This window comes from Zingiber officinale, chromosome 7A (genome assembly GCF_018446385.1).
Source record: "Zingiber officinale cultivar Zhangliang chromosome 7A, Zo_v1.1, whole genome shotgun sequence".
NCBI lineage: Eukaryota > Viridiplantae > Streptophyta > Magnoliopsida > Zingiberales > Zingiberaceae > Zingiber > Zingiber officinale.
The window spans coordinates 122,361,818-122,375,167 of record NC_055998.1 but is presented as its reverse complement, the minus strand read 5'-3'; positions in this window follow the sequence as shown (position 1 = coordinate 122,375,167).

Below are 13,350 nucleotides of genomic sequence, written 5' to 3'. Positions count from 1 at the left end.
GATAAACAGAGAAAGCGTCTGCGTCGCCGGCGACAGTGGGAATAGGGCACCGCGAGGGAGGAAGAAAAGGAATCGACACTAGGGCTTCGACTTGTATGCGTGGGAGGAGAAGGAATAAAAGAAGAGGAGGAACTGCCGCGTGCGCGTGCGGTTAGGGCAGAGAGGAGAAGGCGCGGTGAATCAGGTGGGAAGAAGAAAATAAAATAAAAAGTATAAAGCAAAAATGAATTTATAAAAATAAACATTTCCTCGTTAAAATGGGGTAGCCCAAACAGGTTTTCCCGGGCCCTGTTTTTATCCCCGTAAACTTGTTCATACGGTCTCCGAAAAATTTCAGAAAAATTTCTAAAAATTCCAGAAAAATCCCTTATTATTATTCACCATTTTTTCGATATTTTACAAATGTACTTCTTATTGCTTGCTGGAGGGGATCTCTCTTGAAAACTGCACTCCTCGACTTTGTGTATATTTATCTTGCTCGAATTTTCCTGAGAAGAGGGGTCGTAGATAGAGGAATCTGATAAATCAAATTCAATCCTTTCTTTGCCGATCTCCAAGGATAACTTGTGACTTTTCACATCAATGAGGGCTCCAGCTGTGGCAAGGAATGGTCTTCCAAGGATAATCGGTATCTTGGGATCCTCCTCCATATCCAGGATAATGAAATCCGTGGGAATGATACATCCACCCACTTCTACTGGCACATCTTCCACTATTCCCATTGGGTATCTACATAAATGGTCAGCTAATTGCAGTGCTATAGTAGTCAATTTAATGTTCTAGAGTCTCAGCTTCTTACATAAAGAGTACGGAAGTAGGCTAACACTGGCTCCCAAGTCGCAGAAAGCTCTCTGTATGAGTTCAGAACTAATTTTGTAAGGTATGGAAAAACTCCCTGGATCCTGAAGTTTTGGTGGAATATTTGTCATAAGTAAAGCGCTGCAATTCTCTGTTAATGTTATGGTCTCGAAGTCGCCCTTTTGCCTCCTGTTGGATAAAATTCCCTTTAAGAACTTTACGAACTTCGGCATTTGGTGCAGTGCGTCTATCAATGATACTTCTACGCAAATTTCCTTAATCTTCTTCAGGAATCGGTTAAACTCTTCATCCTTCTGGGATGTTATCAGTTTCTGAGGGAAAGGAATCGTTTGACTTTGTGGGGGAATTTAAAGAGTCCCTTCAACTTTCTTGGTGACCTCCTCTCCATCCCTATTCTGGATCTGATTAGGCAGTGGGGGGAGAGGGCTCTTCCTCTGAGTCAGGTCCTTTCTGAGTTTAAACTATAGTTTATCTTTTTAATCGTCTACCTACTCTATTACTTCAATATAAATGTTCTATGGAAAAATTCCACAATCAGCCTCCCAACTACACCTTCCTACATATCTTCAGTTGTGCATGTTATCCATGGCTATAACCCTACTCTAAACATAAAGTAAATTCTCATTCTTAACAATGTGTTTTCCTTGGTTATAGTAATTTGCACCATGGATACTGATCCTGTCCGAAAGCTGAGTCGGACGAAGGCTGGTCGCGACGGCCTGGCTGTTGACGGAAAGTCATGGGTGATCCAGCTCCCACGGGCGGCTGACGATACTGCAGGCCCCTGCACACACTCAGACGATCTCCCCCCTCACGTTAGAGACCAGAGCCCAGGGAAAAAGTCCCCGGGTCAGGCCCTCTGACGCTCAAATCAGGTACTTTTCCCCCAGAAAAAGAAAAACAAAGAGAAAGGATGATCGAAAGTAAGAAATTGTGGAAAACAGTGACCAGAGAGCGTCTCGCGTACGAAGAATCCTCCCCTTTTTATGCACCCGCCTCTTTCTAGAACCTGCAACTATGTCAGAAAACGTTAGACGCGGGGCTTTGTCGTGTAGTCCTGGACACCTGTCGTGCTGCTATTGGTTGTGAAAGCATCTTCTTGTTTAGGAACCTCCGCCTTTACACATGGGTTTTGTCTTGTAATGAAGGACATCTGTCAGGCTGCCATTGGTTATGAGGACATCTTTTCATTTAGAAACCTTCGCCCTCGCACATATCGCTGGTATGTAATGATTACCCCTTGACGGGCAATTGTGATTCTCCGACTTCCGCACGGCTTAATTCGTCCAATCTATTGTGGCCCGCATCTGCCTCGCATCCTCCAATCAGATCCAGCCTTTAAGCGTCACCTACCAGTCGGGCTGACTCTGAACAGCTCTGTCGATCTCGGTCTGTACCCTGTATCTTGTATACCCTGGCCCTCGACTGTAGGCCTGTAGATCGAGCTGCCTTTAAACATCTTTGCCGATCTCGACCCATACCCTGCACTTTGTATTTCCTGGCCCTCGACCGTAGGCCTGTAGATCGAGCTGCCTTCAAACAGCTCTGCCGATCCTGATCTGTACCTCGCACTTTGTATTTCCTGGCCCTCGACCGTAGGCCTGTAGATCGAGCTGCCTTCAAACAGCTCTGCCGATCCCGATCTATACCTCGCACTTTGTATTTCCTGGCCCTCAACTGTAGGCCTGTAGATCGAGCTGTCTCTACGCAGCTCTACCGATCCCGACCTGTGATTTGTGACTTGTATTTCCGGGCCTTCGAATCGCAGGCCTGTAGATCGAGCTGTCTCTACACAGCTCTGCCGATCCCGACCTGTGATTTGTGACTTGTACTTCCGGGCCTTCGAATCGCAGGCCTGTAGTGTTAGGGTGTATACTAAAAGCCTAGCTTTTGGTATAAACATTTATCTAGTAATAAGAATCACATTGGTCAAATGTCTACATTTATGATAAATGTAGTTGTTCAATTAACTTATATTGTAGATAACATGGTGTGTGGTGTCACACACAGAGGATCATGTTATCAGTACCTTATAAATTATAAACAGTAGCTCACGACCAAAATGGAAAGGAACAAACCATTAGAAGGTCGTAGTGTAATTAGGTATCAGTTTATCTTGACTGTATAATTACACTAGTACACTTAGAGTGTATTGAGTAGGACCATTTGAGGTCGTTTCTTTTATACTGATTTTATAAAGAAACAAAGACCTCGGTTATTATGGAAGTGTGTGCTCTTAATCCTAATATAATAACAAGCACATATATTTGATATTTATTTCTTTAATTTATCAATGGGTGAGATTTAGTTCGATGAATCAAAAAGCCCGATAAGTTGGGAAATTGTATCACTTATAGTGTGTGTTGTTGATTATAGAAGGAAACTGTGTCCTAGAGATACTAGGTTGATAATGTCCTCAAGAGGAGCTCATAAGGATTGTCATGTTAAACCCTGCAGGTGGACCTAGTCCGACATGATGATAAGGTTGAGTGGTACTACTCTTGGACTAAGAAATTAATTAAATGAGTTGTCAGTAACTCACTTAATTAGTGGACATTCGATATCTTAAACACAGGGAGACTAACACACTCATAATAAGAAGGAGCCCAAAAATGTAATTTGGGATTGGTGCGGTAGTTCAATGATAGTTCTCTAGTGGAATGAATTATCATTGATAAAATTAAGTTGTGTGTTCGGGGCGAACACGGGATGCTTAATTTTATCGGGAGACCAAAACCAATTCCTCCTCTCGGTCCCTATCGTAGCCTCTTATTTATAGAGTACTATACCCACATATACCCACCTTCTATACCCACCTAAAGGGGGCCGGCCAAGCTAGCTTGGGAACCAAGCTAGGGCCGGCCTAAGCTTGGCTGGCCCTAGCTTGAACCCAAGCTAGTAGGGCCGGCCATAATTAATTAAAAAGAAAATTTAATTTTAATGTTTATTATTATGTGGAAGATTTAATTTAAAAGAGAATTAAAATTAAAATATCTCTCTTGTAAAAGATTTACAAAAGATTAAAGAAAGAGATTAGATCTCTTTCCTTATTTGTAGATTGGAGAGATGTTTTATTTTCTCTTTAAAATTATTCACATGTTAATAAAATTAAAATTATAGATATTTCCTTTTATTAACCATGAAGAGATTTTAAAGAGAAATTTTATTTTTTTAAAATTTCCGGAAACAAATAAGGAAAGTTTTAATTGTTGATTGAAACTTGTCCAATTTGCTTCCTATTGATTTGGCCGGCCATCATTGTTTAATTGGGGAAATATTATTTTATTTTTCTCAATTAAATCATGTCAAGGAAATTAAGAAAATTTATTGTAATTAAATTTCCTAATTTACCTAGGCCAAGGAATATAAAAGAAGGGGTGAGGGTGCCTTCACAAGATACAACATCTATTATTCCTCTCCCTCTTTTGTTCTTTGGTGTGGCCGGCCATCATCTCCTTCTCTTCCTCTTGTGGTGGCCGAACCTCTCCCTCTCCCTTGTAGTTCTTGTGGTGGCCGGATACTACTCGGAGAGGAAGAAGAAGAAGGAGAGAAAGCTAGCATCTCTTGGAGCTTGGTTAGTATTTTGGTTTTTCTCCTTGGTAAAGCTTTTCTTTTGTGGCCGAACCTTGCTTGGAGGAGAAGAAGGTGGTTGGTGGTTTCTCATCTTGGAAGATCGTTGCCCACACAACGTCCGAGGTTAGAAGAGGAATACGGTAGAAGATCAAGAGGTTTTTTCTACAAGGTATAACTAGTAATTTCTATTTCCGCACCATGCTAGTTATTTATGGAAATAATACCAAATACAAGAGGCTTACGTTCTAGTATTTCGAATATGTTTTTTCGAAGTTGTGTTCTTTTGTTTCTTTCTTTTCCTTGTGATTTGATTGTTCTCTTTGGTTAACCTAAAGTTATTTTAGGAAATTAAATATTAGCTTTCTATTAAAGGTTTTGTCTAGTCGGTGGTGGTTGTTCCCATATCCAAGAAGGTCATGTGCCTCGCCACGTCAGTACTGGGAACCTTTTATGGAAATTAATATTTAATGGAATTAATAACTTAATGAGACTTGGGTCGAACGTGTTAAGTTCCGCAGGAGATCCAAGTCAAAACCTAAAAGAACAAATAGATTAAGTTTTGGATCAAAAGTGTTAAGTTCCGCAGGCGATCCAAAATTTAATTTAAAAGAACACATGGTAGCTAGGAAAAGGTTCAGACCTTTGTATAAAATTTTTGTACAGTGGAACCTATAGGTTTTCCGAGTAGCAACCAACATGTAGATCGAGCTGTCTCTACACAGCTCTGCCGATCCCGACCTGTACCTTGTGTTCTGCCTGTCGTCTCCCTTTGTCTTTCAACTACTTTGCCCCCTTGATCGACAAGTCTGCCTGACCTCTGACTACCCCATATGCTTGACTTTGACTGCCTAGTCAGCTTGACTATTGACTGCCAAGTCACCTTGACTATTGACTGCCACATCATCTTGACTTTTGACCGTCATATGGCCTTGACCCTTCTCACCCTTTCCTTTTGGGCCCCTCCATTGCCAGCCGTATCACAAGCCTCCCCCACAAGTCTAGTCAAAGGAGGACTACAGTCTGACTAACTAGACCTCAGCACATCTCTAAGATCTCAGCATATCTTTGTGACCTCAGCATATCTCTGTGTCTTACCATACCTTCTGCGCCCTCTGCTTCCTGCCTCACGTACCAACCTTTATGTCCCGTCGCCTGGGATATCATGCCTCCTTAATTGCTTTACCAGTTGCTTGGGGTACTGTGCCTCCCTAATTGCTTTACCAGTCGCTTGGGGTACTGTGCCCATGTAGTTACTTTGACTTGGGTACCCACCCCCTTTTTAAAGAGCCTTACAGTCACTTCTTTATTCTATCCTTCTTCTTTCACGCTTTCCCACTTTCTTTTGACAACCCACGTTCCACCAGTTTCTTCCCCACACGATGCATTCTCCTTCTTCTGATGAGGTTGATCAACCATCCTCCCAAATGCGGATAGATCAACTCGCCTCGCAACTTGCCGAGAAAGAACGCGAACTGGAGCGCATGTCCAGGGATCGGGCTCGTCAGCTGGCTGCCCTGCATTCCATGGAAACCCAGTATCGTATCGCAAAGCTTTGCGTGCATGCTGAGAAGGCGAGGAAAGAGGAATGCCAGGCTAGCCTGCAGCGCCAACTTGGCCTTCAGGAACGTTTGCAGCAAGGGCATGAAACGGAGCTATCTTTGCTCCGTACGTGTCTCGACGATAAGCAATACACGATCGCTCAGCAACAAACAATCATCAACTCCTTACACACGGAGCTGGCTCGAGCCTTGAACGCCCCAGAGGCTCCTGAGTCCCCAGGAATTTCTTCACACGACAGTGCCCATACTCCGTAACCAATCCTTTCCCCGAGTTAAAGCTAGTCCGGGTTTTAGTTGTCTCAGTGGCTTCTGACTCACGGGACGTTCCTTCTTGTAGCCTCAGCTGTATCGCCCACTTATCGAGCTGTGCTGCTATACTTGTATATTTGTCCTTTTCCTGCATAGTCTTTCCTGATCAATCTTCATCTAGCAAGCATTCTTAGAAACTGGCCCGCATGTAAGAGACAAGAGTTGCATTATGACTGATTTTTATGAATTTTGGATAATCAAACCTGTATAATACTTGAACATTAAAACTGTAATGAATGGGCAAAACCTGATTTCGCGATTAATATTGATGCTTTATGGGTATGGTGGAAGACCTCCCGTATTCAGTACCTTGCATATTTGCTGCATATTTGCAATTTGCATAAAGGAGCTAAAACAAGAGCAGATGTAGTTGACCTGATTATTTAAAGACGCTCTGCTCAGCGTGAGGCATATCAGTCTGAAAGGTCGTTAGGCGTGGGCGTCGGGCTCACTTTTGATTCTCGTAGGGGAGCTGATTTTTGATTCCCGCGTGGGAGCCGACCTGAAAGGTCGTTGGGCGTGAGAGCAGAGCTCACTTTTGATTCTCGCATGGGAGCCGACCTGAAAGGTCGTTGGGCGTGAGAACAGAGCTCACTTATAACTCGCACTAAGGCGAGAGTTTGGGGCTACTGACCTAAAAGGCCGTTGGGCGTGAGCATAGGGCTCACTTTTAATTCTCGCATGGGAGCCGACCTGAAAGGTCGTTGGGCATGAGAACAGAGCTCACTTATAACTCGCACTGAGGCGAGAGTTTGGGGCCACCACCTAAAGGTTGGAGCACGGGCTCACTTTTAATTCAGATGGGAGCCGACCGAAAGGTCGCTTGGGCGTGAGAACAAAGCTCACTTATAACTGACCGAGGCGAAGTCCGGGGCCACCGACCTGAAAGGTCATGGGCGTGAGCACGGGCTCACTTTTAATTCTCGATGGGAGCCGACCAAAGGTCGTTGGGCGTGAGAACAGAGCTCACTTATAACCCGCACTGAGGCGAGAGTCTGGGGCTACCGACCTAAAGGTCGTTGGCGTGAGCACGGGCTCACTTTTAATTCTCGATGGGAGCCATAAAGGTCTTGCGGACCTCAGCTTCCTCTTACCTCATAACTATGAGCCTTTGGTCGACGCGAATGAGATGCTTGAGCACGGGCTCACTTTAATTTGGCAAGAACCCTGAAATTGGCTTACTGAGCAGTCTGGCGCGATAACTTGGCTTGCTGCAGTTGGGCCGGTAAATACAAGGAGTGCTGACTGAGAAATTCATGGGAGCCGACCTGAAAGGTCGTTAGGCGTGAGAACAGAGCTCACTTATTACTCGCACTGAGGCGAGAGTCTGGGGCTACCGACCTAAAAGGCCGTTGGGCGTGAGCACGGGGCTCACTTTTAATTCTCGCATGGGAGCCAACCTGAAAGGTCGTTGGGCGTGAGAACAGAGCTCACTTATAACTCGCACTGAGGCGAGAGTCTGGGGCTACCGACCTAAAAGGCCGTTGGGCGTGAGCACGGGGCTCACTTTTAATTCTCGCATGGGAGCCGACCTGAAAGGTCGTTGGGCGTGAGAACAGAGCTCACTTATAACTCGCACTGAGGCGAGAGTCTGGAATACTCCGGTCTGAGACCGGTGGCGATGGCGCTGGTCTGAGACCAGTAATGATGCTCCGGTCCGAGACCGGTGGCGATAGCGCTGGTCTGAAACCAGTTGGACCCCAAACGGCAAAGGTTTAGATGAATTGCTCTTTTCCGCTTTCATCCGTCTTGCCTATGCCGACCTAATTGCTTTTGTCGATCTGGTCGTTATTGCTAGCCTTGGGCTTACTCATCCGCACCTCTTTTCTCCCTGCAATCGCATTATGTATGGTATAGGATTATGAATAAAGAAGGGAGCACATAAACCTTACTCGACCCTTGGGCCATAGTGCCCTCGTAGTTTGCAATGACCCCGCAGCTCTCGCGATGCACTTGGTTAGATGATTTGATCAGGAGATACCTATGCAGAACTACTTACTCGGATGATTCGAGCCAGCAACACCCCCACAGGCCTGCTCGCTACTTCTCTGATCTGATACTCACTCCTGCTAACTTGCCCTGTCTCATTCTCGGCTCTTTTGAATTGCCTGGATTCTGCAGCTTTATGAAACTTCCCGCTTAGTCTCGGGCCTTTCATGAAGAATGCATCTTCTCTAGGCCACACCCCTTCATGATTGCCTTGCCATGTCAATCCTTAATGCACTTCTTCTCGCGGCGACACCTGTTCGAAGCCTTTATTGCTCACGCCTCCTGACGCCAGCTTCTGACCCTTTTTCGCACCCTTCGGCGCTTACTTCCTATCAGACGGCGCTGGGGCGCATTACCCAAAAAGATACTTGGCTTGACTCTCGATGTTTCCTAGGAATGAATGGGCTTTATAAACCCTAAAGGCAGTCCGCCGTCTTCACTTTGACGCTTCGCTATCCTCTTCCTCTAGTTCATGGCCGTTTCTGGTAGTGCAACTTTTCGTCTTCCTGCTTGAGCTTGACTTGCGACCCCTCTCGTCTCCGACCCCCTCACTTGTTTACTCCTCACAATCATGGATGGTAAGGAAATCTTCTGGTATTCATGCTACATCTCTGATTTAGACCATCATGACCTGTCTTTACTGCAATCCCACTTGAAACTAGATTCCTCGTATGAGCTTCGTCTCCCTTTGCCAAATGGACATCCTTCTTCTCCTCCTGAAGGTTTTGTCACAGTCTTTAGGGATCAAATCTTAGGCGACCTTCGCTTTCCTTTACATCCTTTCTTCTCCAAGTTGTGTCAGTATTGCGGCATCGGCATTTCTCAGTTTGCCCCCAATGTATTCCGAGCCGTCTGCGGAGTCATCATCTTGTGCCGCATTTATCAAATTCCCTTGACCGCTCAACTATTTCATCATTTCTATTCCTTCAGGCGGGCCGAGCCGGGGGTGTTCAACGTACAGGCCAAGCCGGGCTATAAATTTTTTGATGACTTACCTTCTTCCAATAAAGGCTGGAGATCTCGCTTTTTCTTTCTTAAGTCCCCCGTCCCCTTAGCTGGGCTTTCCCAATGGCGTTCCATTCTTCCTTCGGACTTCCCTACACATGTTCATGAACCTGCCTGCTCCACAGCCTCGGACAAGCTGACCGGTGTTGTTGTTCGCTTGTCCGTGCTGATGCTAGAAGGCATTCTGTGCGCTTTTGGTCTTAGCCCTGTTTCAACAGAAATTGGAGCTCCTTTTGGTAAGTTGCTATTTTTTATATGCCGTTCTTCGCTAACTGAGGTGCTTTTTCCTCTTATTTTTGTAGTGGCTGTCATTCTCCATTCTTTTGCCAGCCAGGAAAAACCATCTGTGGTCGTTCTGCAAGCTCTGAATGAAGAGTTAACACAAGGCCTATTTTCTGATCCCGCTGCCCCCGTCGGTCTGCAGCCTTCGAAACCCCAAACTTTTGATGCGGTAGCCACCTCGACACTTATTGCACCACCTACCCCCAGCCCTACAGACTCAGCCCTACTCTGAGTCTTTGATCGCCCTGCAACTGAGCCATCGCCAGTAGAACAAGTGCCCTCTCCCCCTCCTACTATGAAGCTGCGTCTTGCGCGCAAGGGCAAAAGAGTGGCGTCGGTCACCGCGACTTCTCCTCCACCCCCTCGCCGTCAACGTGTAGTTGGTATCTCTTCTCCTTCTAGGTCTTCGGATACAAGCTTGGACCAGGAGGCCTCTGATCTGGGAATTACAGACTTGTCATTGGACATGATAGCTCCGGTATCGATCCGGAGCTTATTACCTGCCCCGCCTTCGTCTTCTGGTGATCAGCCCCAGGGCTCGATGACTCCCTCAGCCTCTCCTCTTCTCATGTCTACAAGCTCAGCCACACCGACCCATGAACTACCTTCCACGGAGCTAGCCTTCGAGGCTTCCTGGAGACTTCCCTCAGAGACCGATCCGGATTATGCACACGCTGCCACCCTATCTTCTATCCTTGGTAGGGTTGATTTCTATGGGGATTTGGCTACCTCCTGGCAATCAGCCAATCGTCACTTCTGGGAGAGCAGTTCCCCTTTGGAGGGGTTTGATCAAATTGTCCGTTCCTTGGTAGCGGTAAGCTCCTTTTCTTCTCCTGGGTATTCATACATTTCTGTAACCCCCTTTCCCTTCCTATGGCCATTTGCAAACCTGTTCCGCGAGTTTGAGTGCCGTTCAACAAGCGGCCGAGCTTCAGCGAGAGAATGCGATGCTCAAGGCCCGTCTTCGGGAACTAGAACCTCCTGTGGCTCCCTCAGCTGCTCCTGAGCCTTCCCTTGGAAATTTGGACGCCTATCTGCGTGCCGCTGGGGAATCTGCGACCTTTGCCCGAGCCATCTCCCATGCCGCCTTCGATAAGCTGCGAAAGTTGGAGGCTGCCTTAAAGACGAGTGAATCCTCATTGGCTTCTAAAGCGGAGCGTCGTCGAGAGGCAGTTTCTGAACTGAAAAATAAAGAGGCAGAGCTGCTTTCCCGATCAGCTGAATTAACACTGTTACGGCAAAGTCAGGAGCTCCTGCAAATGGGACTGGCTGATGCCCAGGCTCTGGCTCTTGCTTCCGCTGCCCGGGAGGCAATCATGCAAACTCAATGGGAAACTTGCCAAGCTACTCTTCAGTCTTTGCAAGCAGATCTCTTGAAGGCTCAGGAAGTAGTATCTCAGGGCCAGAGCGATTTATCCGTGGCCCGCGCTGAGGCTACCGAGAATAGAAACAGCTTGGAAGTGTACCAGGCTGGTGAACCAGGGCGGCTGAAAGCCTACAGACTGGCCTATATCCGCTCTTCCTTCTTCCTCCGAAAGCTGGGGAGCTGGATGATCTTGTTGCTATGTCACGGGGCCGCTGGTGGGGTCAGACAGGCATTTGAGCAAGGTTTTCTATGCTCGGCACCTCCTGCCACTTTTCTGGACACAGCTCGCTTAGCTAGGGAAATGCCGCAGGATACTTTTCCTTTCTTTGAAGCGGATGACGAACTTTTTCTCCTGGAGGCTCCTCCCCTTGCGGCCGACCAGACTTCCATTGATATTTCTGCCCAGGCTCTTCCTGCTACTGTTCCTGAAGCGTCTGCTGATCTTGCGTCTTCCTCCACAGTGCTGGACAAACCCGTGCCCCTTCCGTTGGTATCCAAGGACCCTGCACCCTCTTCCCCGGATGTCGCGTAGTCGGAAACATGTTGTAATGTTAACACTTATGCGCTGATGCTGAATCTTTCATGATTGTACTTATCTGTGTGGTCGTGCTGAACTTTCGATGACTATACTCATCCGCCCTTATGTCTGGATGGTCATACTGCTTTCCTTCCATGCATCCTTAGCTTGCCTATTTTCTTAACAGGTCGTCCATGGCTTTTGTTAATCCGCTGATTTCTAGTAATCAACTCGCCTTTGCTTGTTGTGCTTTGCTACGCTGCTCTTCTCCCAATAATTGCTTTTATACTGAGCACGACGAGAGCCAGATTTTACCTTTTGTCTCTGATGCATGTCCATGAAGCCCGCTGATCTGATCTACCTATCTTCCTGATGGCCCTTCTGTACCCCTTTGTCCTTATGAGGTGATCACTTTATGAGGTGCCTCGTATCTCGAGTCCCTGCCTTTCCTATAATGCCCCCTGGTTATACTCCTGAGGATCATCACAAGGCGTTCCCTGTCTATCTCTGCCCCTATATCAACCGTCCGTCGTCAATTTACGAAAATGTCCTTCCTTCGCAATACTTATAAGTATCTCCTTGCTCTCTTTCCTCTGTTATGATTCGCCATCACCACGGAGCACTTAGACGTCGCCGCCGCGGATTGACTTCCCCTGAGATTTTGCCGAGATCTTTCCTCTTCTCCAGGCCTCTTCTTTTCGTTTGTTCTTTCCCCTTCCTGAGGTAATCTCTTTTGTAATGACCTCTCCTTCTTGGATCTCCCTGTTAGCTCCAGGCGCTTCGACCTTTGCTGAGTTGGATTGGGATGACCTACGGTATACTTATGAAATCCCTACTAGCTTTCGCCCCATCATCCCTACTGGTGTGAACCTATACTTCGATCCTCCGCCTGGTTCTTGTACTTTCTTCACTGAACAATTTGTATCTGGCCTTCATTTACCCCCACATCCTTTTTTATCTGGAGTGTGCCTCTACTTTAAGATCCCCCTAGGTCAATTGACTCCCAATTCCATAAACATTTTGTGTGGCTTCGTAATACTCTGCGAAGTTTGTGAGGTTTCCTGGTCAGCTCCCCTTTTTCACTGCTTCTTCGCTCTTGCTCGGCACACTGACGGTCTTTTTTATTTCCAAGCTCGCAGTCACACTGCTTTCTTCTCTCCTCTTCCTCCTCCCAGCGCTAACTGGAGGAAAAAGTTCTTTTTTCTCTGGTTTCCAGAGGAAACAAGCTGGCCTATGCATTGGCAATCTGAGTTGCCTCTAGCTCCGGCACTGGAAGAATTCCATATGGACCTCCCCTTTACTATGGCTGCGACCCGCATGGAGGATTGGCGCTTGAATCTGACAAGACTGTTGTCCGGCGACCTACTTTCTTATTTCAGGCTGAGCCCCCCTTCACCTGAAACACCGCATTCCTTAGGTAAGTTCGTGCTGAGCCCCCCCCCCTTTCGATCATTTTCTCTGTTAGAATTGTTAGAGTGTATACTAAAAGCCTAGCTTTTGGTATAAATATTTATCTAGAAATAAGAATCACATTGGTCAAATGTCTACATTTGTGATAAATGTAGTTGTTCAATTAATTTATATTGTAGATAACATGGTGTGTGGTGTCACACACAGAGGATCATGTTATCAGTACCTTATAAATTATAAACAGTAGCTCACGACCAAGATGGAAAGGAACAAACCATTTGAAGGTCGTAGTGTAATTAGGTATTAGTTTATCTTAACTATATAATTACACTAGTACACTTAGAGTGTATTGAGTAGGACCATTAGAGGTCGTTTCTTTTATACTGACTTTATAAAGAAACAAAGACCTCAGTTATTATGGAAGTGTGTGCTCTTAATCCTAATATAATAACAAGCACATATATTTGATATTTATTTCTTTAATTTGTCAATGGGTGAGATTTAGTTCGATGAATCAATAA